The following is a 22735-nucleotide window of genomic DNA, read 5'->3' on the forward strand; positions in this document are numbered from 1 at the left end:
ATAACAGTGCCATACGGGACAACTGTGTTAATATTTGGAGGGAAAATTTATGCTGAGGCCAAAGGTATAGAAAATTCTAAATGAGAAATTTAGAGACCACAGTAATGTCTATTTAGTTATTTCTGGAACTATAACCTTGAGCTAACAATTGGCTTACAAGGGCTGGGTCTGATGCCCTGAGGTGTGAGGTGGGGCTAGGAGCAGGACTTGTGCAAGGCTCCACTCCCTCCACACACACCTGGGACAAATGACCCTGACTGCCTAGGCCTGATCCTGCGGCCTGTCACCCCTCCCCCCTTCCTGTGTACTCTGTGCGCATTTATTCTAGGGGAAGTAGCGGTGGGCCACAGCCATCGCCATGTGTGGCTGGCTGCCCAGGATTTGCTGGGTCTTCTCTATGGATTTTCTTAGCTATGGCAGACATTGTTGCTGTGTCCAGAAGCCGGCATCCTGTGCACAGGTGTGCCTATTTGCTTTCCCTCCTCCCCTTTCGGGGGTGGAGCTGGAGCGTAAGCGTGGCAGCTGAAGGCTTTTGCAAGCACTTTTGTAAGGTGGCTGATTTAAAGTTACTTTAGACTGAGAGGCCTGGCAAACTAGTTGGAATAGCTTAAGTCATAAGGTACCATGTTACAAGTTTTTCATGGGAGGCAGGGTCCCAGTAAGCCCAGGGAGGGGAAGGCAGACAGAGACAGAGGACATGTGGTGAGACCATGGAGGAGGCAGAAAAGGTGAGCTGACATCTTAGGTAAGGGAGGGGAAGGCAGAGCCTGGAGGCATGACATATGCCTGAGGGATTAGCCATCACCTGTGTCTCCAGGTTGCTCCCATTCATTGGTACTGGCAGGCTTTCAGGAAACGAAACCTCCATTCTCTGGTCACTGAATAAAGCATGAGCTCTCTCAGAAATGAAACCACCTCAAGGTCAGAATTGGCAAGGAGTGGCCTTGCTTAACTCCATGACACGGAAAGTTTTTCAGGAAGATAGGAGGAGATAGGTATGGTCTGTTTACGTGGGGAAGGAGGAGGTTTGGAGAAGAATTGGCTGATTTACAAACTGGCTTACAGGCTGATAGAATCTGCACAGGGGAACAGAAAGTACAGAGGGAGGGTTTGAAGTCAGAGAGCTGGATTTAGACAGAGGTATTAAAAGGCTTGGACATAATGGAATCTCTCCCCATTGTCCCAATCACTCACAGTAGTTATATGTCCTGTAAAAGGTTGGGATTTAAAGACCCAAAAAGGGGCCAGTGATTTTGGTTTTCTAAAGGATAAGTGGGCCAGATTTGAGTGCAAAAACGGATTAAATTTTTGGTTTTATATCTGGGGTCAAACCCAAGGTGTCTAAATTATTGAGGCAGCATCTCAATGGGGAGTCAGACAGCAAAGAAGATGTAGAGGCACCCATTTTAAGGGACCCGGTCCCAGAATGGGAGAGGAGGCTATTATGTACTGTGAAGCATCCTTGCACGCACAAATATCCAAAAAAAAAAAAAAACCGCAAAGCGCACGTGACTCGGCCATTGCTGAGTTCAGGTGGTTTGCAGGCCAGAGGCTGGCAGCTTGGATTACCTAAGCCTAGGTTTTGTAGGGTCCTGGACCCTGTAAAATCCAAACCCTGCGGAGAAGGGGATCCCTCTACCGTCTGAGCCACCCAGAGATAGCCCAATGCCCAGAGACACTGAAGGGAGAGACCGTAAAGGGAGCCCAAGAAGGGTAGGTGGACTCACCAAAGAATGTCTGGTGTTGGATGCAGGCGAGACCGATTGGGAGGATGAGTCCTAGCCAGTCACGTTCTCAGTGTGGTTGTGGGGTGAGTCGGAATCGGGTTCCAACCAGGATTAGTGGGGAAACCTGTCCGAGTCATGGCACCAAATGTAAGGAAATATAGGCCCCAAAATGACCATGTGGAGAGGAGTGATCTGGCCAAGAGATTCTTTATTGCTGGGTGGAAGAGGGAGAGAGCAGAGAGCCAAGAGAGAGAGGGAGAGAGGGGCAGGGGCTTAAATATCCCTCAGTGGGACTCAGCATGATCTGATTGGTTAGGATCTTATGGTTCATGCTGATTGGAAGTTGGGGCAGAAGGAGGATTCAAGCTAGACTTGAGCCTGGACTGTGACCCTGGGAGGCAGGACTGTGATCCTGGAAAACAGGAGCTTAAGGGTGCAGTAAGAACTGAAACCTATCGGCGCCATTATTGCCAACAAAGACGATGACGGCCACCGCAATAGGGCAGGAACTCCAACGTCTAAACAGCCCAAAACTCCCCTCTGGGCCATGTCTCTGGGCCTTCCCTTGCAGAAGCAAGATGCATCTCCCAGGAGCGTCTGGACTGCAAATCACTCCAGGAAGGCATTCCAAAAGGAGGCAGCTAACCCCAACCCAAGACACTGTCCTCTTTCAGTGTGCTCACTCCTCCTCGTTTCTACATGGCCGATTTGCCATGGCAAGTCCTGGAAAGACTGCCACCTTGCCACAGTAGCATAGTGCCAACCCCATGCTAAGGCATGTACCTGCATCCTAAATTAGTTTACCCTTCCACTCCCTGGCTAGGCTCTTTTGCGATAGCTACTACCCCCACTTCACATGTGAGGAAGTAAGGCACAAAATGCCCTCAACTTTGGTCAAAGTCCTTTCTGCCTTCCCTCACTTCCAAGTCAATCACCTTGTGTGCTTCAATGAGACTCCAGCTCCCTTTCGGTGAACACTCACCTCTTTGCCTCTCAAGATACCTGCTTCATGCCTGTGCTGGTGGCTCACACCTGTAATTCTAGCTACTCAGGAGGTAGAGGAGTAGGAGGATCAGTGTTCGAAGCCAGCCCTGACAAATAGTCAGCAAGACCTCATCTTGAAAAAACCATCACAAAAAAGGGCTAGTGGAGTGTTTCAAGGTGTAGGCCCTGAGTTCAAACCCCAGTACCCACCCCCCCAAAAAGATACCTGTTTCATAGCATCAGTCAAGCTGTCCAGTGCTACCGGAACTGGCCTGTTAACCTTGTAAATTCATAGAGGGCAGCAATTAGAGAACATGAAATGTCAGGTTAGGATAGCCTTAAGAGAAGATCTCACCACCCCAATTAGATGAAAAAGGAAATGAAGACCCAAAGGATGTGCCTGCCATAGCAGCAGAATCAGAACTAGTTCTCTCACCATGTTTGTTTTGGCTAGGTAGACTTACAGCTCAGCATAGAGTATTGCCTGGCATGGGCAAAGCCCAGGCTTTGATCCTCAGCAAAAACCGTCTAGTCAGAAGGGATTTGACAAAGAACTAACTTTAATATATAGCAAGTAACCAGAGACACCACAAGCTTAGCAGAAGGGCCCTCAAGTGTGATTGGAGATTGCTGCTTGGCCTCCACCAGCCTCAATTTCTCACTCTGCAAAACAGGGCCAAGTAGGGTTGAGAAGGTAATAACCAATGTGGTCACACAGCTAGTACTTGGTGGAGTCCATGACTGAAGTAGGCCATGAGGATATATGGGCTCTGTGCTCTACACACAGAGAGAGATCGACTGCTCCTTGCTAATGAACAGACAATTGACTGCCCAGACTTCACAGAACAGGTAGTCATGAGGACTTCCAGGGTCTGTGTTGGGGATCCCAGCAGTCAGGATCTTAAAGCTCATTAAACTTTAGTTCCTTCATCTGCAAAATAACACCCTCTGTCTGTCCCAGGTCCTCGAAGTCACTTACAGCCATTAGGTAACCCACTTCTCATTCCAGGGTCTTTGTAGAACTGGGATAATGACAGTGTACACAACAGTTACAGTGAAGAATAAATGAATACAGTGCCTCTAAGCCCCCCAAAACATGGTGTCTATTATAGGTCTGAGAAAGCCGATGAGAAATAAGCCATCATGATGCCACAGTGATACAAAAGCTTCATTTGACAGATAGCAAAACTAGTCACTCAGTTCCAGCTTGAGATCAACAGTGCTGGAACTTCTAACACACTCTGGTGCCCTGGGAAGACCCTAAAAATTCACTTAACCTTCCCCACCCTATCACTGCTGCTAAAAGCCAACTTCATCCAGCTCTATCAAGACACCCTACACACACAATTTTATTGGGGTGGGTCTACCTACCCTGATGACTCTTTTGTTTGGTTTGGTTTTAACTTTTCATCATTTCATATTGTAAGGATACAGCATCAATAAGGTGCTAACTGTGACATTCTGACAGATGTCTGTTTGTAGCCTCCTCTGAGGCTGGTCCAGCCACTTTTTTTTTTTTTTTGACATCTAATGCTGATGCAGACTCCTGTACAGCAGGGGAGAAGAGACCGTATCACTCACTTCCCTCCACACATCTCCCACTATCATAAAGATGCAAGCAGCCAGTGGTCATAGTAAGCTATGCAAGGCTCTGGGTGAGAACAAATACATGGATGTGACATACACTTAAGGAAACCTACTCCCTGGAGAGAGACACTGAGCTCTTGCCCTGCTTCTGGGATGAAGAACAGGATTTTCCAGTCATTTTTATTCACTTGAGCAGCCAAAGAGAAATGGAAGTGTATGGCTGCCCAGCATATCCTTACCCATCATGTGTGTCAGACAATGAATCTTCCACCTGGCACATTAAAAGGCCCTACTCAACAGACAACACAGGAGTCTGTCTATCTGTCAGTATGTACTTCAAGTGCCCGAGGGTCTCTATGAGCAGAGACTGAGCTCACCTGGTGACTGTACTCAGAACTTGCCACAGGACAAGAGCCTCATCTAGAGAGTTTGGTAAATACCAGATGTGACAAAACTCTCCTCATAAATGGGGCAGAACTATACACATTTCCAGACAAATAAAATCTGATTTTTTTGGTGGTACTGTAAGAGACCAGTATATCAAAACAACTATTACTCTATGTTTTTAGATGTACAATGCATCCAGACAGAACTCTTGTGACGTCTGTAAATACAATGGGATGCAGTTCGAGCTGTACAGTAGTGGCACTTTTGTATTGTATTGAACATAAATGGTATAAATTCACATCAAGAACATCAGCAGTATGACTTTAGGATGTCAAATGAAGCCCCTATCATGGTAACCATAAGGAAATATCTACAGAGGATACAAAAGGAGATGGGGAGAGGGCACCTGTGGGTGTCACCTGACTGGCAGGCATGGACAGGAGTGAGAGGAGGACTTTGCTAGAAACCTTACAGTACTTTTGTTTTTTCAAAACAGTGCTTAGACTTGAACTCAGGGCTTACACCTTAAGCCACTCTACCAGTCTTTTTTTGTGATAGGTTTTTTTGAGATAAGATTTCTCAGACTATTTGCCCTGGTTGGCTTCAAGCCAAAATCCTCCTGATCTCTGCCTCCTGAGAATCGAGGATTACTGGTGAGTCACTGGTGCCTGACCCAAATAGACTTATTTTTTATACCACTTTTAGGTTCACAGTGAAACTGAGCAGAAGGGAGGGAGAAAGCAGAGAGAGAAAGAGAATGGGAGGGAGATAGAGATGGAGAGGGAGAGGAAGATGTTCTTGGTGATAGGATTTCCCTGTGACTAGGGATACCCCTCAGACCTAGCCTAGGGCTGCTCAGGCCTGTTACCTGCCACACTTTACCAGGAGGAGGCAGGAGATCTCTCTCAAAGGGAGGGGCTGGAGACATTCCACAACCAGATTTCCTCACCCAAGGACAAGGGTAGGAACAAAACCCAGAGTTCCTAAGATAGGAGAACTTGTAAAAGAGAAGTATAAACTTGGTTTATTACTCAGGAGGCAGAGATCAGGAGGATGAGATACAAAGCCAGCCTGGGACAATTAGTTTGAGACCTTATCTTGGAAAAAGCCCATCACAAAAAAGAGCTGATAGAGTGGCTCAAGATGTAGGCTATGAGTTCAAGCCCCAGTTCTGCAAAAAAAAAAAAAAAAGTGCTGGGCACCCATGTCTCATGCCTGTAATCCTAGCCACTTGGGAGACTGAGATCTGGAGGATCCCAGTTTAAGGCCAGGCAAATGGTTTGTGAGAGCCCCATCTTCAAAATAACCAGACCAAAAAATTAACTGAGGCAGAGTGCCTGCTTTGCAAGTGTGAAGCCCTGAGTTCAAACCCTAGTCCCATACATACACAACAAAGCTGAGGATGTCACTCAGATTAGCCAGTACCTGACCTGTTGGAGTGGCCAAACCTTGATGGTGTGTGGAGGAAAGGGTTACAAACAGTTTCATTCTCTGTTGTCTTTTTTCTCCTTTATTCATTTATTCATATGTGCATACATTCTTTGAGCCATTTCTCCCCCATTGCCCCCCCCACCCCCGCCTCACATGGCTTTTTTTTTTTTGGTGAGACTGGGGTTTGAACGCAGGGCTTCATGCTTGCAAAGCAGGCAACCTACTGCTTCAGCCACACCTCCAGTCATTCTCTATTGTCTTAGGAATGAAAGGCAACTGTCTTTGTCTTGCTTGCAAATTGAGTTATAACAAAACCAAAAATAGACACATTCAAAGTTGTTAAAGCCCACCTATGTATCTCAAAATGCCCATAGACACCACAACCTGCAAAAGCAGAATTGGCTAGGTCAGGTCAGACACTGAACTGATTGTTTAAAATAACTTCAGAATTGAGAGGTGTGCCTCAAGTGGTAGAGGACCTCTCTAGCAATCACAAAGTCCCTGAGTTCAACCCCAGTACTGTCAAAAAAAGTAAAGGAAGGGGAAAAAAAGGAAGGAAAGAGAGGGAAAGAGAAAGAGAGAGAGAGAGTGAGAAGCAGGCTAAAGGCCATACTTCAAAGCAACAGGTAAGTAGCTTACTGCTGAGAGCAACAACTTTTCTGGACAGCAACTTGACAACAGCCATCAAAATCTAAATCTAAAATCTCTGTCATACTCCTGTAATCCCAGCAATCTGTAGTGGAGGCAAGAGGACTGCTAGTTAAATATAATCAAGTCTGGGTTACATAATGAAAAAATACTCTGTCTCAAAAACAAAGAAAATAATAATAAAAACCTAAACAGCTTTTCTGTTGGCTGTGGTGGTACACATCTGTAATCTCAGCACTTGGGAAGTTCAGACAACAAAATGGCAAATTCCACAACTGCCTGGACTACATAGTTAGACCTTGTCTCAGAACAAACAAACAAAAAAATCTAATAAAACCCAAAACAAAAGCAATGACCAACAAATGAACAAACAAAAGACCTTCCACATCTGTATCACTTAACATTTGTTACCAGATGGGCGGTCTCTGAAGACTGGTCAGAAGACTTTTGCGTCTCACAGGAGAATAATTCAGAAAAGAAAATGTAGTGAAAGTGATAGCAGTGATCATTAAAGGTGAGGGGAAGCCACTACAAGAAAAAGCAGCATTGAATCCTGATTAGTTGGGATGGAAGTACTCCCTGCAGTTTGTTTCAAAGGGCCTTTATAAGTTGAAAGGGCAAATGGTGGGAAAAATCTGGGCGGCCCTTGCAGGATGGGCTAGGGTGATTGACAGGTTTGATTGACAAGGTCATGCCATACAACATGGGGCACCCTGCTTCATGCACCTATGCTAACTGTCAGCTATCTTATTACATGCATGAAGTGTGATCAATATTCATGTTTTAAGCAAAGGACAATTTCCTTGATTTCTTTCTGTCTGTATGAGCTACAACTATAAAGGATTTACAATAGAAAAAAAATTTAGAACTGCAAAGGATAGCATTGGCCTGAGATGAGTTTAGCATGAAATGCACTGGGAAAAGCCTTCTGGCACCAGAGTCCCAAAATCTAGCCTGCCTCAACTTGAAGAACAAGGCAACTACAATCTACTGTGAAAGTAATGAATAAAATGGCAATATTAAAATAGCACATAATGATTAATGACAATATTTCTCTTCTAATAAACTTATTTCAATAAATTTTAAAGGAAATGGGGTAGAAAGATAGCATTAAAAGCTTACACTGGGCTGGAGATGTTACTCAAGTGGTAGAGTACCTGCAGTGCAAGATTGAAGTCCTGAGTTCAAACCCTAGTACCCACCCCCACAATATATATATATATTCTTTAAAAAGTTTACACTTGTCTTGCACCTGTGGCTCATGACTGTAATCCTCCCTATTCAAGAGACAGAGATCAGGAGGATTGAAGTTCAAAGCCATCCTGCTCAACTAGTTCAAGAGATCCTATTGAACAGGAAGATCACCCTAAAAGCAGGTTATAAGGAAATTGCTAATTAAGCCATAAAATGGGTCCAGGGCCAAGACAAAAGGCCCCATGCAGAGATAACCACCCATTCTTGCCTTTCTTTATCTCCTTCTGTAAACAGATTCCCTGACACAGGTCCCCAGTGCTCCCGCCTCAACAACCCCATCCCTAGCCCCCAATATGAGCCCACTTATTACCAACCAGCACATTCACCGTAACTCAATTCCCTGAACTGCCCTATAAGAATCCTGTAATTTCACTGCTCTGGGCCCAGAATTTTGAGTGTGAGCTCATCTAGGACCGCTGGCATCAAATAAAGTCCAAGTTCTCCTACTTGTCTGAGTATTACTTTGTTTCTCATCAGACAATATTTCTGCAACACTGTCTCAAAAAAAAAAAAAAACCTCTCAAAAAAGGAGTGATTGAGTGGCTCAACTTGTAGGACCTGAGTTCAAATCCCAGCACTGCAAAAAAAATAAAGAAATAACATTTACACTTAAATTACTGGTGGATTTGATTTAAAAAAATTAAAAAAAAACAGTTCATAATTACTTTCCAAAATAAAGAATGCCAAGTGTTAACAATGACAACAAAAAATGGCCTTGAAAATTAGCTCAGTTCTTGTCTAACTGCTACCTATGATCAAGAACTTTTAACTCCTAAAGAAATGCTAACAAATATTTGAAACTCCAGTACCATCAGAACAAAAAAAGTGAAATAATTAGAGAAATATTATCAATTATTAATTGTCTGAAATTGGATTATTCTCATACTTTCAGATTCTGTTGCAATTAGATGCTTTGTAAGAGGAAAACAGTAAGTGTAAGGCAGCAATAGATGAGGAGTCAGAGAAATTTTATTATTTAAAATAAAATATTATAAGTTACATATTACAAATAGCTAAAGGACCAGACTCAGACATTAGAACAAGGAAGTAAAAACCAAAAAACCAGAGCAGGTAGCCACCCTATCCCATCTCTTGGATAGTAAGTTACAAAACAGAGCTATCTGTATTTCAGGACTACCTGCATTTGCCTTTTTCTTTGAGATGTTAACAAGTTCCAGAGTTTCTTGGATGAGGGAAGAGATGAAAAAAAAGGAGGACATCCCAGGTTTTGGTACCAAAAAAAAAAAAAAAAAAGGAGATGTCTAACAAATGGAAGTCCTAAAGCACACCTAATGTCCCTGTGATTTGAATGGGTCTGGATGACAGCTCCCTACTTTAGCAGCCATCTCAGCCACCCATATCCAACATGGTAATGACCATGTGTATTCCTCCAGCTCAGAAAGTCTAAGACTAACAGATGGAGGGCACCATTTTGAGTCTTTACTCCCATTTCCTCGGGCGTCACGGGGCCCGCGGCCACGCCAAGCACGCACGACTCCCGGGTCTCGTCTGCTCCTGGGTGCCCTGGGCCTCTTCCCTGTGCCGCTGCTGGGTCTTGTGCCCCTGCTTGGCCTCCTTCAGACCCGGCCCCGTGCTACGCGGCCACGTGCTACAGGATCGTGCCAGCAGAACTGGCCCTGGCTGAGCCCCGTACCCACCCTCCTGCCATCCCTGGCCCTGCTAGCAAATGGCAGAGATCCTCTGGCCTCCGAGCCCAGACAAAAATCCTGATGCAGTTGGCCGAGGGGCCGCAAACCAAGGCTTCGCTTGTTCCCGCTCAGGCCCCAGCCATACCCTCTTGTCCTTCGGCTGCTCGTGTGTGGGGTGGGGGAGAGGAGGGTGCGTCCCCGTGCGTGCGTGCGTGGTCTGGGTGTCTCTGCGTGGTGTGTGCGTGTGTGTGTGTGTGTGTGTGTGTGTGTGTGTGTGTGTTAGATGCCGTGCCTGGTGTAGGTGGGGAAGAGCAAGCCCTCACGCACAGAGCCCCATCACACACTGGGGCCGGGCCGAGGGGGTCAATCTGCTCGGCCTGATTGCGTTGGGCATACATTGCAGAAGGTGGGTTTTCCAAGGCGGAGCAGAGGGTCCCGGCACCTGAGGTTGTCCACGGGGAGAATGTCTGTTCCACGGGGGCAAGCGGTCCCTTCCGTCGTGCCCAAGCCCATGTGACCCCGAAGGCCAGGTGGCCCCGGTCCTTGAGCTGACTGAGGAGTGCTTTGAGACCCGGAGGGTGGCACAGGCGACTGGGCGCCAGCGGCGGCCCTCCCTCCCTTTGAGCGGGACGGGGAGCTGCCGCTGGCATCCGGAGCTCTGGCGGCCTGCGCCCTCTGTCCCTGTGACCGCAGGCTCTGCCGTGGGAGGCGGGATCCCACGTAGAGGTCGCGCGCTGGCTGCCCTGTCTTGGGTTGAGCGACGGAGCGCGACGTGGAGCAGCACCCGACTGAGGCTCCCTGCTTCTCTGTCCCCTGGCGTCTTGCCCTGGACCCAGTGCACCACCTTGTGGCGAGCCCAGGTGTGGCGCGTCCCGCTGTGGGGCCCGCTGGGGTGCAGGACCCACTTTCTCATGGCTTCCGCACGTCCCTCCCCGCCCGCCTGGAGGGCAGTTGGGGAGCGGTCCCCAACGTGGCCTGGGACCAACCTCGCTGGTGACCCGTGTCGCGGGCGCGCGCCCCAGGAGAGTGTGGGGAGGGGAGAGGATTCGGGGACGTAGCTGTGAGGATTCGGTGTGCGTGGGTCTGGCGGGTGGCCCGGACGGGGTCGGGGTCGTGGTCACGGTGGGTCGTTGTGGTGGTGGTGGTGGTGGTGCTGGGGGTGGTGGTGGTGGTGGGGGGGTGGTGGCGAAGTCCCCGAAGACAAAAGGAGCAGCGAGGGAGGGAGGAGCAAAAGCCTACAGCACCCGGTATTCCCAGGCGGTCTCCCATCCAAGTACTAACCAAGCCCGACCCTGCTTAGCTTCCGAGATCAGACGAGATCGGGCGCGTTCAGGGTGGTATGGCCGTAGACGCTAGCCGCCGCCTCCGGGAGCACCAAGAGCCTGCCGAGGGCCCCGGCGTGCGTCTCCACGCTGCTCTCCTGGCACGGCTGGGAGTCCGGGTGGGGGCTGGCAGCCCGGGGCCAGCGGCCAGAGGCCCCGCGCGCCTGCTCGGGCAGCCGGTCTCGCCCAGGTGGCCGCTGGGTGGCTTTCTTCCCGAGGTGTCCTGCTGCCAGGACGAGGGTCAAGTTTTCTCGGGGGAAAATTTCTCAGTGCTCTCGGGCGCTTGTTCTTCTGGGAATGTCCACTGCTGTGGCCAAGGCGGGGGACGCACAGCTCGGGCCAGGGCAAGCAGCCGCCCTCCTCCGTCGCCTCCTGGAGCCGTATCCTTGGGTGGGTGCGTGGCTCCCAGCGGAGGTCTCGGGGACCCTTCCGGTCCTCTTCGTCCGGAAAGCGCCACTGCCCCTCCAGCCCATCAGGAAAACGGCAGCCGCGCCCTTCGCCGACCCGCTCCGCCCTCCTCCACACTCAGGGCCTGGGGCTGCGGGGCTGAATCGTGAGGCTTTCCAGCCCAGGACTTCACCTCTGGCCCCTTTCACACCCGGGATCTTGGGAAGAAGAAACAAAACCAAACACAGCCAAAGCCATCTCCTCCGACCCGGGGCCCCTCCACATCCCTTCCGATCCCGGGTTCCTGCCGGCCTCCCGGGGCGTTTCTCCCAGGCAGGCCTTCGCGGCCACTACACGGGGCTGAGCACTCGAGTCCTCGGGCGTCACGGGGCCCGCGGCCACGCCAAGCACGCACGACTCCCGGGTCTCGTCTGCTCCTGGGTGCCCTGGGCCTCTTCCCTGTGCCGCTGCTGGGTCTTGTGCCCCTGCTTGGCCTCCTTCAGACCCGGCCCCGTGCTACGCGGCCACGTGCTACAGGATCGTGCCAGCAGAACTGGCCCTGGCTGAGCCCCGTACCCACCCTCCTGCCATCCCTGGCCCTGCTAGCAAATGGCAGAGATCCTCTGGCCTCCGAGCCCAGACAAAAATCCTGATGCAGTTGGCCGAGGGGCCGCAAACCAAGGCTTCGCTTGTTCCCGCTCAGGCCCCAGCCATACCCTCTTGTCCTTCGGCTGCTCGTGTGTGGGGTGGGGGAGAGGAGGGTGCGTCCCCGTGCGTGCGTGCGTGGTCTGGGTGTCTCTGCGTGGTGTGTGTGTGTGTGTGTGTGTGTGTGTGTGTGTGTGTGTGTTAGATGCCGTGCCTGGTGTAGGTGGGGAAGAGCAAGCCCTCACGCACAGAGCCCCATCACACACTGGGGCCGGGCCGAGGGGGTCAATCTGCTCGGCCTGATTGCGTTGGGCATACATTGCAGAAGGTGGGTTTTCCAAGGCGGAGCAGAGGGTCCCGGCACCTGAGGTTGTCCACGGGGAGAATGTCTGTTCCACGGGGGCAAGCGGTCCCTTCCGTCGTGCCCAAGCCCATGTGACCCCGAAGGCCAGGTGGCCCCGGTCCTTGAGCTGACTGAGGAGTGCTTTGAGACCCGGAGGGTGGCACAGGCGACTGGGCGCCAGCGGCGGCCCTCCCTCCCTTTGAGCGGGACGGGGAGCTGCCGCTGGCATCCGGAGCTCTGGCGGCCTGCGCCCTCTGTCCCTGTGACCGCAGGCTCTGCCGTGGGAGGCGGGATCCCACGTAGAGGTCGCGCGCTGGCTGCTCTGTCTTGGGTTGAGCGACGGAGCGCGACGTGGAGCAGCACCCGACTGAGGCTCCCTGCTTCTCTGTCCCCTGGCGTCTTGCCCTGGACCCAGTGCACCACCTTGTGGCGAGCCCAGGTGTGGCGCGTCCCGCTGTGGGGCCCGCTGGGGTGCAGGACCCACTTTCTCATGGCTTCCGCAAGTCCCTCCCCGCCCGCCTGGAGGGCAGTTGGGGAGCGGTCCCCAACGTGGCCTGGGACCAACCTCGCTGGTGACCCGTGTCGCGGGCGCGCGCCCCAGGAGAGTGTGGGGAGGGGAGAGGATTCGGGGACGTAGCTGTGAGGATTCGGTGTGCGTGGGTCTGGCGGGTGGCCCGGACGGGGTCGGGGTCGTGGTCACGGTGGGTCGTTGTGGTGGTGGTGGTGGTGGTGCTGGGGGTGGTGGTGGTGGTGGGGGGGTGGTGGCGAAGTCCCCGAAGACAAAAGGAGCAGCGAGGGAGGGAGGAGCAAAAGCCTACAGCACCCGGTATTCCCAGGCGGTCTCCCATCCAAGTACTAACCAGGCCCGACCCTGCTTAGCTTCCGAGATCAGACGAGATCGGGCGCGTTCAGGGTGGTATGGCCGTAGACGCTAGCCGCCGCCTCCGGGAGCCCCAAGAGCCTGCCGAGGGCCCCGGCGTGCGTCTCCACGCTGCTCTCCTGGCACGGCTGGGAGTCCGGGTGGGGGCTGGCAGCCCGGGGCCAGCGGCCAGAGGCCCCGCGCGCCTGCTCGGGCAGCCGGTCTCGCCCAGGTGGCCGCTGGGTGGCTTTCTTCCCGAGGTGTCCTGCTGCCAGGACGAGGGTCAAGTTTTCTCGGGGGAAAATTTCTCAGTGCTCTCGGGCGCTTGTTCTTCTGGGAATGTCCACTGCTGTGGCCAAGGCGGGGGACGCACAGCTCGGGCCAGGGCAAGCAGCCGCCCTCCTCCGTCGCCTCCTGGAGCCGTATCCTTGGGTGGGTGCGTGGCTCCCAGCGGAGGTCTCGGGGACCCTTCCGGTCCTCTTCGTCCGGAAAGCGCCACTGCCCCTCCAGCCCATCAGGAAAACGGCAGCCGCGCCCTTCGCCGACCCGCTCCGCCCTCCTCCACACTCAGGGCCTGGGGCTGCGGGGCTGAATCGTGAGGCTTTCCAGCCCAGGACTTCACCTCTGGCCCCTTTCACACCCGGGATCTTGGGAAGAAGAAACAAAACCAAACACAGCCAAAGCCATCTCCTCCGACCCGGGGCCCCTCCACATCCCTTCCGATCCCGGGTTCCTGCCGGCCTCCCGGGGCGTTTCTCCCAGGCAGGCCTTCGCGGCCACTACACGGGGCTGAGCACTCGAGTCCTCGGGCGTCACGGGGCCCGCGGCCACGCCAAGCACGCACGACTCCCGGGTCTCGTCTGCTCCTGGGTGCCCTGGGCCTCTTCCCTGTGCCGCTGCTGGGTCTTGTGCCCCTGCTTGGCCTCCTTCAGACCCGGCCCCGTGCTACGCGGCCACGTGCTACAGGATCGTGCCAGCAGAACTGGCCCTGGCTGAGCCCCGTACCCACCCTCCTGCCATCCCTGGCCCTGCTAGCAAATGGCAGAGATCCTCTGGCCTCCGAGCCCAGACAAAAATCCTGATGCAGTTGGCCGAGGGGCCGCAAACCAAGGCTTCGCTTGTTCCCGCTCAGGCCCCAGCCATACCCTCTTGTCCTTCGGCTGCTCGTGTGTGGGGTGGGGGAGAGGAGGGTGCGTCCCCGTGCGTGCGTGCGTGGTCTGGGTGTCTCTGCGTGGTGTGTGTGTGTGTGTGTGTGTGTGTGTGTGTGTGTGTGTGTGTGTGTGTGTGTGTGTGTGTGTAGATGCCGTGCCTGGTGTAGGTGGGGAAGAGCAAGCCCTCACGCACAGAGCCCCATCACACACTGGGGCCGGGCCGAGGGGGTCAATCTGCTCGGCCTGATTGCGTTGGGCATACATTGCAGAAGGTGGGTTTTCCAAGGCGGAGCAGAGGGTCCCGGCACCTGAGGTTGTCCACGGGGAGAATGTCTGTTCCACGGGGGCAAGCGGTCCCTTCCGTCGTGCCCAAGCCCATGTGACCCCGAAGGCCAGGTGGCCCCGGTCCTTGAGCTGACTGAGGAGTGCTTTGAGACCCGGAGGGTGGCACAGGCGACTGGGCGCCAGCGGCGGCCCTCCCTCCCTTTGAGCGGGACGGGGAGCTGCCGCTGGCATCCGGAGCTCTGGCGGCCTGCGCCCTCTGTCCCTGTGACCGCAGGCTCTGCCGTGGGAGGCGGGATCCCACGTAGAGGTCGCGCGCTGGCTGCCCTGTCTTGGGTTGAGCGACGGAGCGCGACGTGGAGCAGCACCCGACTGAGGCTCCCTGCTTCTCTGTCCCCTGGCGTCTTGCCCTGGACCCAGTGCACCACCTTGTGGCGAGCCCAGGTGTGGCGCGTCCCGCTGTGGGGCCCGCTGGGGTGCAGGACCCACTTTCTCATGGCTTCCGCACGTCCCTCCCCGCCCGCCTGGAGGGCAGTTGGGGAGCGGTCCCCAACGTGGCCTGGGACCAACCTCGCTGGTGACCCGTGTCGCGGGCGCGCGCCCCAGGAGAGTGTGGGGAGGGGAGAGGATTCGGGGACGTAGCTGTGAGGATTCGGTGTGCGTGGGTCTGGCGGGTGGCCCGGACGGGGTCGGGGTCGTGGTCACGGTGGGTCGTTGTGGTGGTGGTGGTGTTGGTGGTGCTGGGGGTGGTGGTGGTGGTGGGGGGGGTGGTGGCGAAGTCCCCGAAGACAAAAGGAGCAGCGAGGGAGGGAGGAGCAAAAGCCTACAGCACCCGGTATTCCCAGGCGGTCTCCCATCCAAGTACTAACCAGGCCCGACCCTGCTTAGCTTCCGAGATCAGACGAGATCGGGCGCGTTCAGGGTGGTATGGCCGTAGACGCTAGCCGCCGCCTCCGGGAGCCCCAAGAGCCTGCCGAGGGCCCCGGCGTGCGTCTCCACGCTGCTCTCCTGGCACGGCTGGGAGTCCGGGTGGGGGCTGGCAGCCCGGGGCCAGCGGCCAGAGGCCCCGCGCGCCTGCTCGGGCAGCCGGTCTCGCCCAGGTGGCCGCTGGGTGGCTTTCTTCCCGAGGTGTCCTGCTGCCAGGACGAGGGTCAAGTTTTCTCGGGGGAAAATTTCTCAGTGCTCTCGGGCGCTTGTTCTTCTGGGAATGTCCACTGCTGTGGCCAAGGCGGGGGACGCACAGCTCGGGCCAGGGCAAGCAGCCGCCCTCCTCCGTCGCCTCCTGGAGCCGTATCCTTGGGTGGGTGCGTGGCTCCCAGCGGAGGTCTCGGGGACCCTTCCGGTCCTCTTCGTCCGGAAAGCGCCACTGCCCCTCCAGCCCATCAGGAAAACGGCAGCCGCGCCCTTCGCCGACCCGCTCCGCCCTCCTCCACACTCAGGGCCTGGGGCTGCGGGGCTGAATCGTGAGGCTTTCCAGCCCAGGACTTCACCTCTGGCCCCTTTCACACCCGGGATCTTGGGAAGAAGAAACAAAACCAAACACAGCCAAAGCCATCTCCTCCGACCCGGGGCCCCTCCACATCCCTTCCGATCCCGGGTTCCTGCCGGCCTCCCGGGGCGTTTCTCCCAGGCAGGCCTTCGCGGCCACTACACGGGGCTGAGCACTCGAGTCCTCGGGCGTCACGGGGCCCGCGGCCACGCCAAGCACGCACGACTCCCGGGTCTCGTCTGCTCCTGGGTGCCCTGGGCCTCTTCCCTGTGCCGCTGCTGGGTCTTGTGCCCCTGCTTGGCCTCCTTCAGACCCGGCCCCGTGCTACGCGGCCACGTGCTACAGGATCGTGCCAGCAGAACTGGCCCTGGCTGAGCCCCGTACCCACCCTCCTGCCATCCCTGGCCCTGCTAGCAAATGGCAGAGATCCTCTGGCCTCCGAGCCCAGACAAAAATCCTGATGCAGTTGGCCGAGGGGCCGCAAACCAAGGCTTCGCTTGTTCCCGCTCAGGCCCCAGCCATACCCTCTTGTCCTTCGGCTGCTCGTGTGTGGGGTGGGGGAGAGGAGGGTGCGTCCCCGTGCGTGCGTGCGTGGTCTGGGTGTCTCTGCGTGGTGTGTGTGTGTGTGTGTGTGTGTGTTAGATGCCGTGCCTGGTGTAGGTGGGGAAGAGCAAGCCCTCACGCACAGAGCCCCATCACACACTGGGGCCGGGCCGAGGGGGTCAATCTGCTCGGCCTGATTGCGTTGGGCATACATTGCAGAAGGTGGGTTTTCCAAGGCGGAGCAGAGGGTCCCGGCACCTGAGGTTGTCCACGGGGAGAATGTCTGTTCCACGGGGGCAAGCGGTCCCTTCCGTCGTGCCCAAGCCCATGTGACCCCGAAGGCCAGGTGGCCCCGGTCCTTGAGCTGACTGAGGAGTGCTTTGAGACCCGGAGGGTGGCACAGGCGACTGGGCGCCAGCGGCGGCCCTCCCTCCCTTTGAGCGGGACGGGGAGCTGCCGCTGGCATCCGGAGCTCTGGCGGCCTGCGCCCTCTGTCCCTGTGACCGCAGGCTCTGCCGTGGGAGGCGGGATCCCACGTAGAGGTCGCGCGCTGGCTGCCCTGTCTTGGGTTGAGCGACGGAGGGCGACGTGGAGCAGCACCCGACTGAGGCTCCCTGCTTCTCTGTCCCCTGGCGTCTTGTCCTGGACCCAGTGCACCACCTTGTGGCGAGCCCAGGTGTGGCGCGTCCCGCTGTGGGGCCCGCTGGGGTGCAGGACCCACTTTCTCATGGCTTCCGCACGTCCCTCCCCGCCCGCCTGGAGGGCAGTTGGGGAGCGGTCCCCAACGTGGCCTGGGACCAACCTCGCTGGTGACCCGTGTCGCGGGCGCGCGCCCCAGGAGAGTGTGGGGAGGGGAGAGGATTCGGGGACGTAGCTGTGAGGATTCGGTGTGCGTGGGTCTGGCGGGTGGCCCGGACGGGGTCGGGGTCGTGGTCACGGTGGGTCGTTGTGGTGGTGGTGGTGGTGGTGCTGGGGGTGGTGGTGGTGGGGGGGGGGTGGTGGCGAAGTCCCCGAAGACAAAAGGAGCAGCGAGGGAGGGAGGAGCAAAAGCCTACAGCACCCGGTATTCCCAGGCGGTCTCCCATCCAAGTACTAACCAGGCCCGACCCTGCTTAGCTTCCGAGATCAGACGAGATCGGGCGCGTTCAGGGTGGTATGGCCGTAGACGCTAGCCGCCGCCTCCGGGAGCCCCAAGAGCCTGCCGAGGGCCCCGGCGTGCGTCTCCACGCTGCTCTCCTGGCACGGCTGGGAGTCCGGGTGGGGGCTGGCAGCCCGGGGCCAGCGGCCAGAGGCCCCGCGCGCCTGCTCGGGCAGCCGGTCTCGCCCAGGTGGCCGCTGGGTGGCTTTCTTCCCGAGGTGTCCTGCTGCCAGGACGAGGGTCAAGTTTTCTCGGGGGAAAATTTCTCAGTGCTCTCGGGCGCTTGTTCTTCTGGGAATGTCCACTGCTGTGGCCAAGGCGGGGGACGCACAGCTCGGGCCAGGGCAAGCAGCCGCCCTCCTCCGTCGCCTCCTGGAGCCGTATCCTTGGGTGGGTGCGTGGCTCCCAGCGGAGGTCTCGGGGACCCTTCCGGTCCTCTTCGTCCGGAAAGCGACACTGCCCCTCCAGCCCATCAGGAAAACGGCAGCCGCGCCCTTCGCCGACCCGCTCCGCCCTCCTCCACACTCAGGGCCTGGGGCTGCGGGGCTGAATCGTGAGGCTTTCCAGCCCAGGACTTCACCTCTGGCCCCTTTCACACCCGGGATCTTGGGAAGAAGAAACAAAACCAAACACAGCCAAAGCCATCTCCTCCGACCCGGGGCCCCTCCACATCCCTTCCGATCCCGGGTTCCTGCCGGCCTCCCGGGGCGTTTCTCCCAGGCAGGCCTTCGCGGCCACTACACGGGGCTGAGCACTCGAGTCCTCGGGCGTCACGGGGCCCGCGGCCACGCCAAGCACGCACGACTCCCGGGTCTCGTCTGCTCCTGGGTGCCCTGGGCCTCTTCCCTGTGCCGCTGCTGGGTCTTGTGCCCCTGCTTGGCCTCCTTCAGACCCGGCCCCGTGCTACGCGGCCACGTGCTACAGGATCGTGCCAGCAGAACTGGCCCTGGCTGAGCCCCGTACCCACCCTCCTGCCATCCCTGGCCCTGCTAGCAAATGGCAGAGATCCTCTGGCCTCCGAGCCCAGACAAAAATCCTGATGCAGTTGGCCGAGGGGCCGCAAACCAAGGCTTCGCTTGTTCCCGCTCAGGCCCCAGCCATACCCTCTTGTCCTTCGGCTGCTCGTGTGTGGGGTGGGGGAGAGGAGGGTGCGTCCCCGTGCGTGCGTGCGTGGTCTGGGTGTCTCTGCGTGTGTGTGTGTGTGTGTGTGTGTGTGTGTGTGTGTGTGTGTGTGTTAGATGCCGTGCCTGGTGTAGGTGGGGAAGAGCAAGCCCTCACGCACAGAGCCCCATCACACACTGGGGCCGGGCCGAGGGGGTCAATCTGCTCGGCCTGATTGCGTTGGGCATACATTGCAGAAGGTGGGTTTTCCAAGGCGGAGCAGAGGGTCCCGGCACCTGAGGTTGTCCACGGGGAGAATGTCTGTTCCACGGGGGCAAGCGGTCCCTTCCGTCGTGCCCAAGCCCATGTGACCCCGAAGGCCAGGTGGCCCCGGTCCTTGAGCTGACTGAGGAGTGCTTTGAGACCCGGAGGGTGGCACAGGCGACTGGGCGCCAGCGGCGGCCCTCCCTCCCTTTGAGCGGGACGGGGAGCTGCCGCTGGCATCCGGAGCTCTGGCGGCCTGCGCCCTCTGTCCCTGTGACCGCAGGCTCTGCCGTGGGAGGCGGGATCCCACGTAGAGGTCGCGCGCTGGCTGCCCTGTCTTGGGTTGAGCGACGGAGCGCGACGTGGAGCAGCACCCGACTGAGGCTCCCTGCTTCTCTGTCCCCTGGCGTCTTGCCCTGGACCCAGTGCACCACCTTGTGGCGAGCCCAGGTGTGGCGCGTCCCGCTGTGGGGCCCGCTGGGGTGCAGGACCCACTTTCTCATGGCTTCCGCACGTCCCTCCCCGCCCGCCTGGAGGGCAGTTGGGGAGCGGTCCCCAACGTGGCCTGGGACCAACCTCGCTGGTGACCCGTGTCGCGGGCGCGCGCCCCAGGAGAGTGTGGGGAGGGGAGAGGATTCGGGGACGTAGCTGTGAGGATTCGGTGTGCGTGGGTCTGGCGGGTGGCCCGGACGGGGTCGGGGTCGTGGTCACGGTGGGTCGTTGTGGTGGTGGTGGTGTTGGTGGTGCTGGGGGTGGTGGTGGTGGTGGGGGGGGTGGTGGCGAAGTCCCCGAAGACAAAAGGAGCAGCGAGGGAGGGAGGAGCAAAAGCCTACAGCACCCGGTATTCCCAGGCGGTCTCCCATCCAAGTACTAACCAGGCCCGACCCTGCTTAGCTTCCGACATCAGACGAGATCGGGCGCGTTCAGGGTGGTATGGCCGTAGACGCTAGCCGCCGCCTCCGGGAGCCCCAAGAGCCTGCCGAGGGCCCCGGCGTGCGTCTCCACGCTGCTCTCCTGGCACGGCTGGGAGTCCGGGTGGGGGCTGGCAGCCCGGGGCCAGCGGCCAGAGGCCCCGCGCGCCTGCTCGGGCAGCCGGTCTCGCCCAGGTGGCCGCTGGGTGGCTTTCTTCCCGAGGTGTCCTGCTGCCAGGACGAGGGTCAAGTTTTCTCGGGGGAAAATTTCTCAGTGCTCTCGGGCGCTTGTTCTTCTGGGAATGTCCACTGCTGTGGCCAAGGCGGGGGACGCACAGCTCGGGCCAGGGCAAGCAGCCGCCCTCCTCCGTCGCCTCCTGGAGCCGTATCCTTGGGTGGGTGCGTGGCTCCCAGCGGAGGTCTCGGGGACCCTTCCGGTCCTCTTCGTCCGGAAAGCGCCACTGCCCCTCCAGCCCATCAGGAAAACGGCAGCCGCGCCCTTCGCCGACCCGCTCCGCCCTCCTCCACACTCAGGGCCTGGGGCTGCGGGGCTGAATCGTGAGGCTTTCCAGCCCAGGACTTCACCTCTGGCCCCTTTCACACCCGGGATCTTGGGAAGAAGAAACAAAACCAAACACAGCCAAAGCCATCTCCTCCGACCCGGGGCCCCTCCACATCCCTTCCGATCCCGGGTTCCTGCCGGCCTCCCGGGGCGTTTCTCCCAGGCAGGCCTTCGCGGCCACTACACGGGGCTGAGCACTCGAGTCCTCGGGCGTCACGGGGCCCGCGGCCACGCCAAGCACGCACGACTCCCGGGTCTCGTCTGCTCCTGGGTGCCCTGGGCCTCTTCCCTGTGCCGCTGCTGGGTCTTGTGCCCCTGCTTGGCCTCCTTCAGACCCGGCCCCGTGCTACGCGGCCACGTGCTACAGGATCGTGCCAGCAGAACTGGCCCTGGCTGAGCCCCGTACCCACCCTCCTGCCATCCCTGGCCCTGCTAGCAAATGGCAGAGATCCTCTGGCCTCCGAGCCCAGACAAAAATCCTGATGCAGTTGGCCGAGGGGCCGCAAACCAAGGCTTCGCTTGTTCCCGCTCAGGCCCCAGCCATACCCTCTTGTCCTTCGGCTGCTCGTGTGTGGGGTGGGGGAGAGGAGGGTGCGTCCCCGTGCGTGCGTGCGTGGTCTGGGTGTCTCTGCGTGGTGTGTGTGTGTGTGTGTGTGTGTGTTAGATGCCGTGCCTGGTGTAGGTGGGGAAGAGCAAGCCCTCACGCACAGAGCCCCATCACACACTGGGGCCGGGCCGAGGGGGTCAATCTGCTCGGCCTGATTGCGTTGGGCATACATTGCAGAAGGTGGGTTTTCCAAGGCGGAGCAGAGGGTCCCGGCACCTGAGGTTGTCCACGGGGAGAATGTCTGTTCCACGGGGGCAAGCGGTCCCTTCCGTCGTGCCCAAGCCCATGTGACCCCGAAGGCCAGGTGGCCCCGGTCCTTGAGCTGACTGAGGAGTGCTTTGAGACCCGGAGGGTGGCACAGGCGACTGGGCGCCAGCGGCGGCCCTCCCTCCCTTTGAGCGGGACGGGGAGCTGCCGCTGGCATCCGGAGCTCTGGCGGCCTGCGCCCTCTGTCCCTGTGACCGCAGGCTCTGCCGTGGGAGGCGGGATCCCACGTAGAGGTCGCGCGCTGGCTGCCCTGTCTTGGGTTGAGCGACGGAGCGCGACGTGGAGCAGCACCCGACTGAGGCTCCCTGCTTCTCTGTCCCCTGGCGTCTTGCCCTGGACCCAGTGCACCACCTTGTGGCGAGCCCAGGTGTGGCGCGTCCCGCTGTGGGGCCCGCTGGGGTGCAGGACCCACTTTCTCATGGCTTCCGCACGTCCCTCCCCGCCCGCCTGGAGGGCAGTTGGGGAGCGGTCCCCAACGTGGCCTGGGACCAACCTCGCTGGTGACCCGTGTCGCGGGCGCGCGCCCCAGGAGAGTGTGGGGAGGGGAGAGGATTCGGGGACGTAGCTGTGAGGATTCGGTGTGCGTGGGTCTGGCGGGTGGCCCGGACGGGGTCGGGGTCGTGGTCACGGTGGGTCGTTGTGGTGGTGGTGGTGGTGGTGCTGGGGGTGGTGGTGGTGGTGGGGGGGTGGTGGCGAAGTCCCCGAAGACAAAAGGAGCAGCGAGGGAGGGAGGAGCAAAAGCCTACAGCACCCGGTATTCCCAGGCGGTCTCCCATCCAAGTACTAACCAAGCCCGACCCTGCTTAGCTTCCGAGATCAGACGAGATCGGGCGCGTTCAGGGTGGTATGGCCGTAGACGCTAGCCGCCGCCTCCGGGAGCACCAAGAGCCTGCCGAGGGCCCCGGCGTGCGTCTCCACGCTGCTCTCCTGGCACGGCTGGGAGTCCGGGTGGGGGCTGGCAGCCCGGGGCCAGCGGCCAGAGGCCCCGCGCGCCTGCTCGGGCAGCCGGTCTCGCCCAGGTGGCCGCTGGGTGGCTTTCTTCCCGAGGTGTCCTGCTGCCAGGACGAGGGTCAAGTTTTCTCGGGGGAAAATTTCTCAGTGCTCTCGGGCGCTTGTTCTTCTGGGAATGTCCACTGCTGTGGCCAAGGCGGGGGACGCACAGCTCGGGCCAGGGCAAGCAGCCGCCCTCCTCCGTCG

General features: G+C 57.9%; 6 non-coding genes across 6 annotated transcripts; all 6 read right to left on the reverse strand.

Moving 5' to 3' along the window:
- Positions 1 to 10899: 10899 nt before the first annotated feature.
- On the reverse strand, positions 10900 to 11018 carry LOC141412544 (5S ribosomal RNA). Its single transcript, XR_012437386.1, has one exon. It is a non-coding gene; the product is annotated as a 5S ribosomal RNA (ribosomal RNA).
- A 2157-nt stretch (positions 11019 to 13175) lies between these two features.
- Positions 13176 to 13294, reverse strand: LOC141411609 (5S ribosomal RNA). Its single transcript, XR_012436449.1, has one exon. It is a non-coding gene; the product is annotated as a 5S ribosomal RNA (ribosomal RNA).
- Positions 13295 to 15476: 2182 nt separating this feature from the next.
- Positions 15477 to 15595, reverse strand: LOC141411620 (5S ribosomal RNA). Its single transcript, XR_012436460.1, has one exon. It is a non-coding gene; the product is annotated as a 5S ribosomal RNA (ribosomal RNA).
- Positions 15596 to 17736: 2141 nt separating this feature from the next.
- Positions 17737 to 17855, reverse strand: LOC141411631 (5S ribosomal RNA). The gene has a single exon (XR_012436471.1). It is a non-coding gene; the product is annotated as a 5S ribosomal RNA (ribosomal RNA).
- Positions 17856 to 20017: 2162 nt separating this feature from the next.
- LOC141412761 (5S ribosomal RNA) lies at positions 20018 to 20136 on the reverse strand. Its single transcript, XR_012437603.1, has one exon. It is a non-coding gene; the product is annotated as a 5S ribosomal RNA (ribosomal RNA).
- Positions 20137 to 22277: 2141 nt separating this feature from the next.
- LOC141412545 (5S ribosomal RNA) lies at positions 22278 to 22396 on the reverse strand. Its single transcript, XR_012437387.1, has one exon. It is a non-coding gene; the product is annotated as a 5S ribosomal RNA (ribosomal RNA).
- Positions 22397 to 22735: the final 339 nt, after the last annotated feature.

This window comes from Castor canadensis, chromosome 10, assembly GCF_047511655.1.
Source record: "Castor canadensis chromosome 10, mCasCan1.hap1v2, whole genome shotgun sequence".
Lineage (NCBI taxonomy): Eukaryota > Metazoa > Chordata > Mammalia > Rodentia > Castoridae > Castor > Castor canadensis.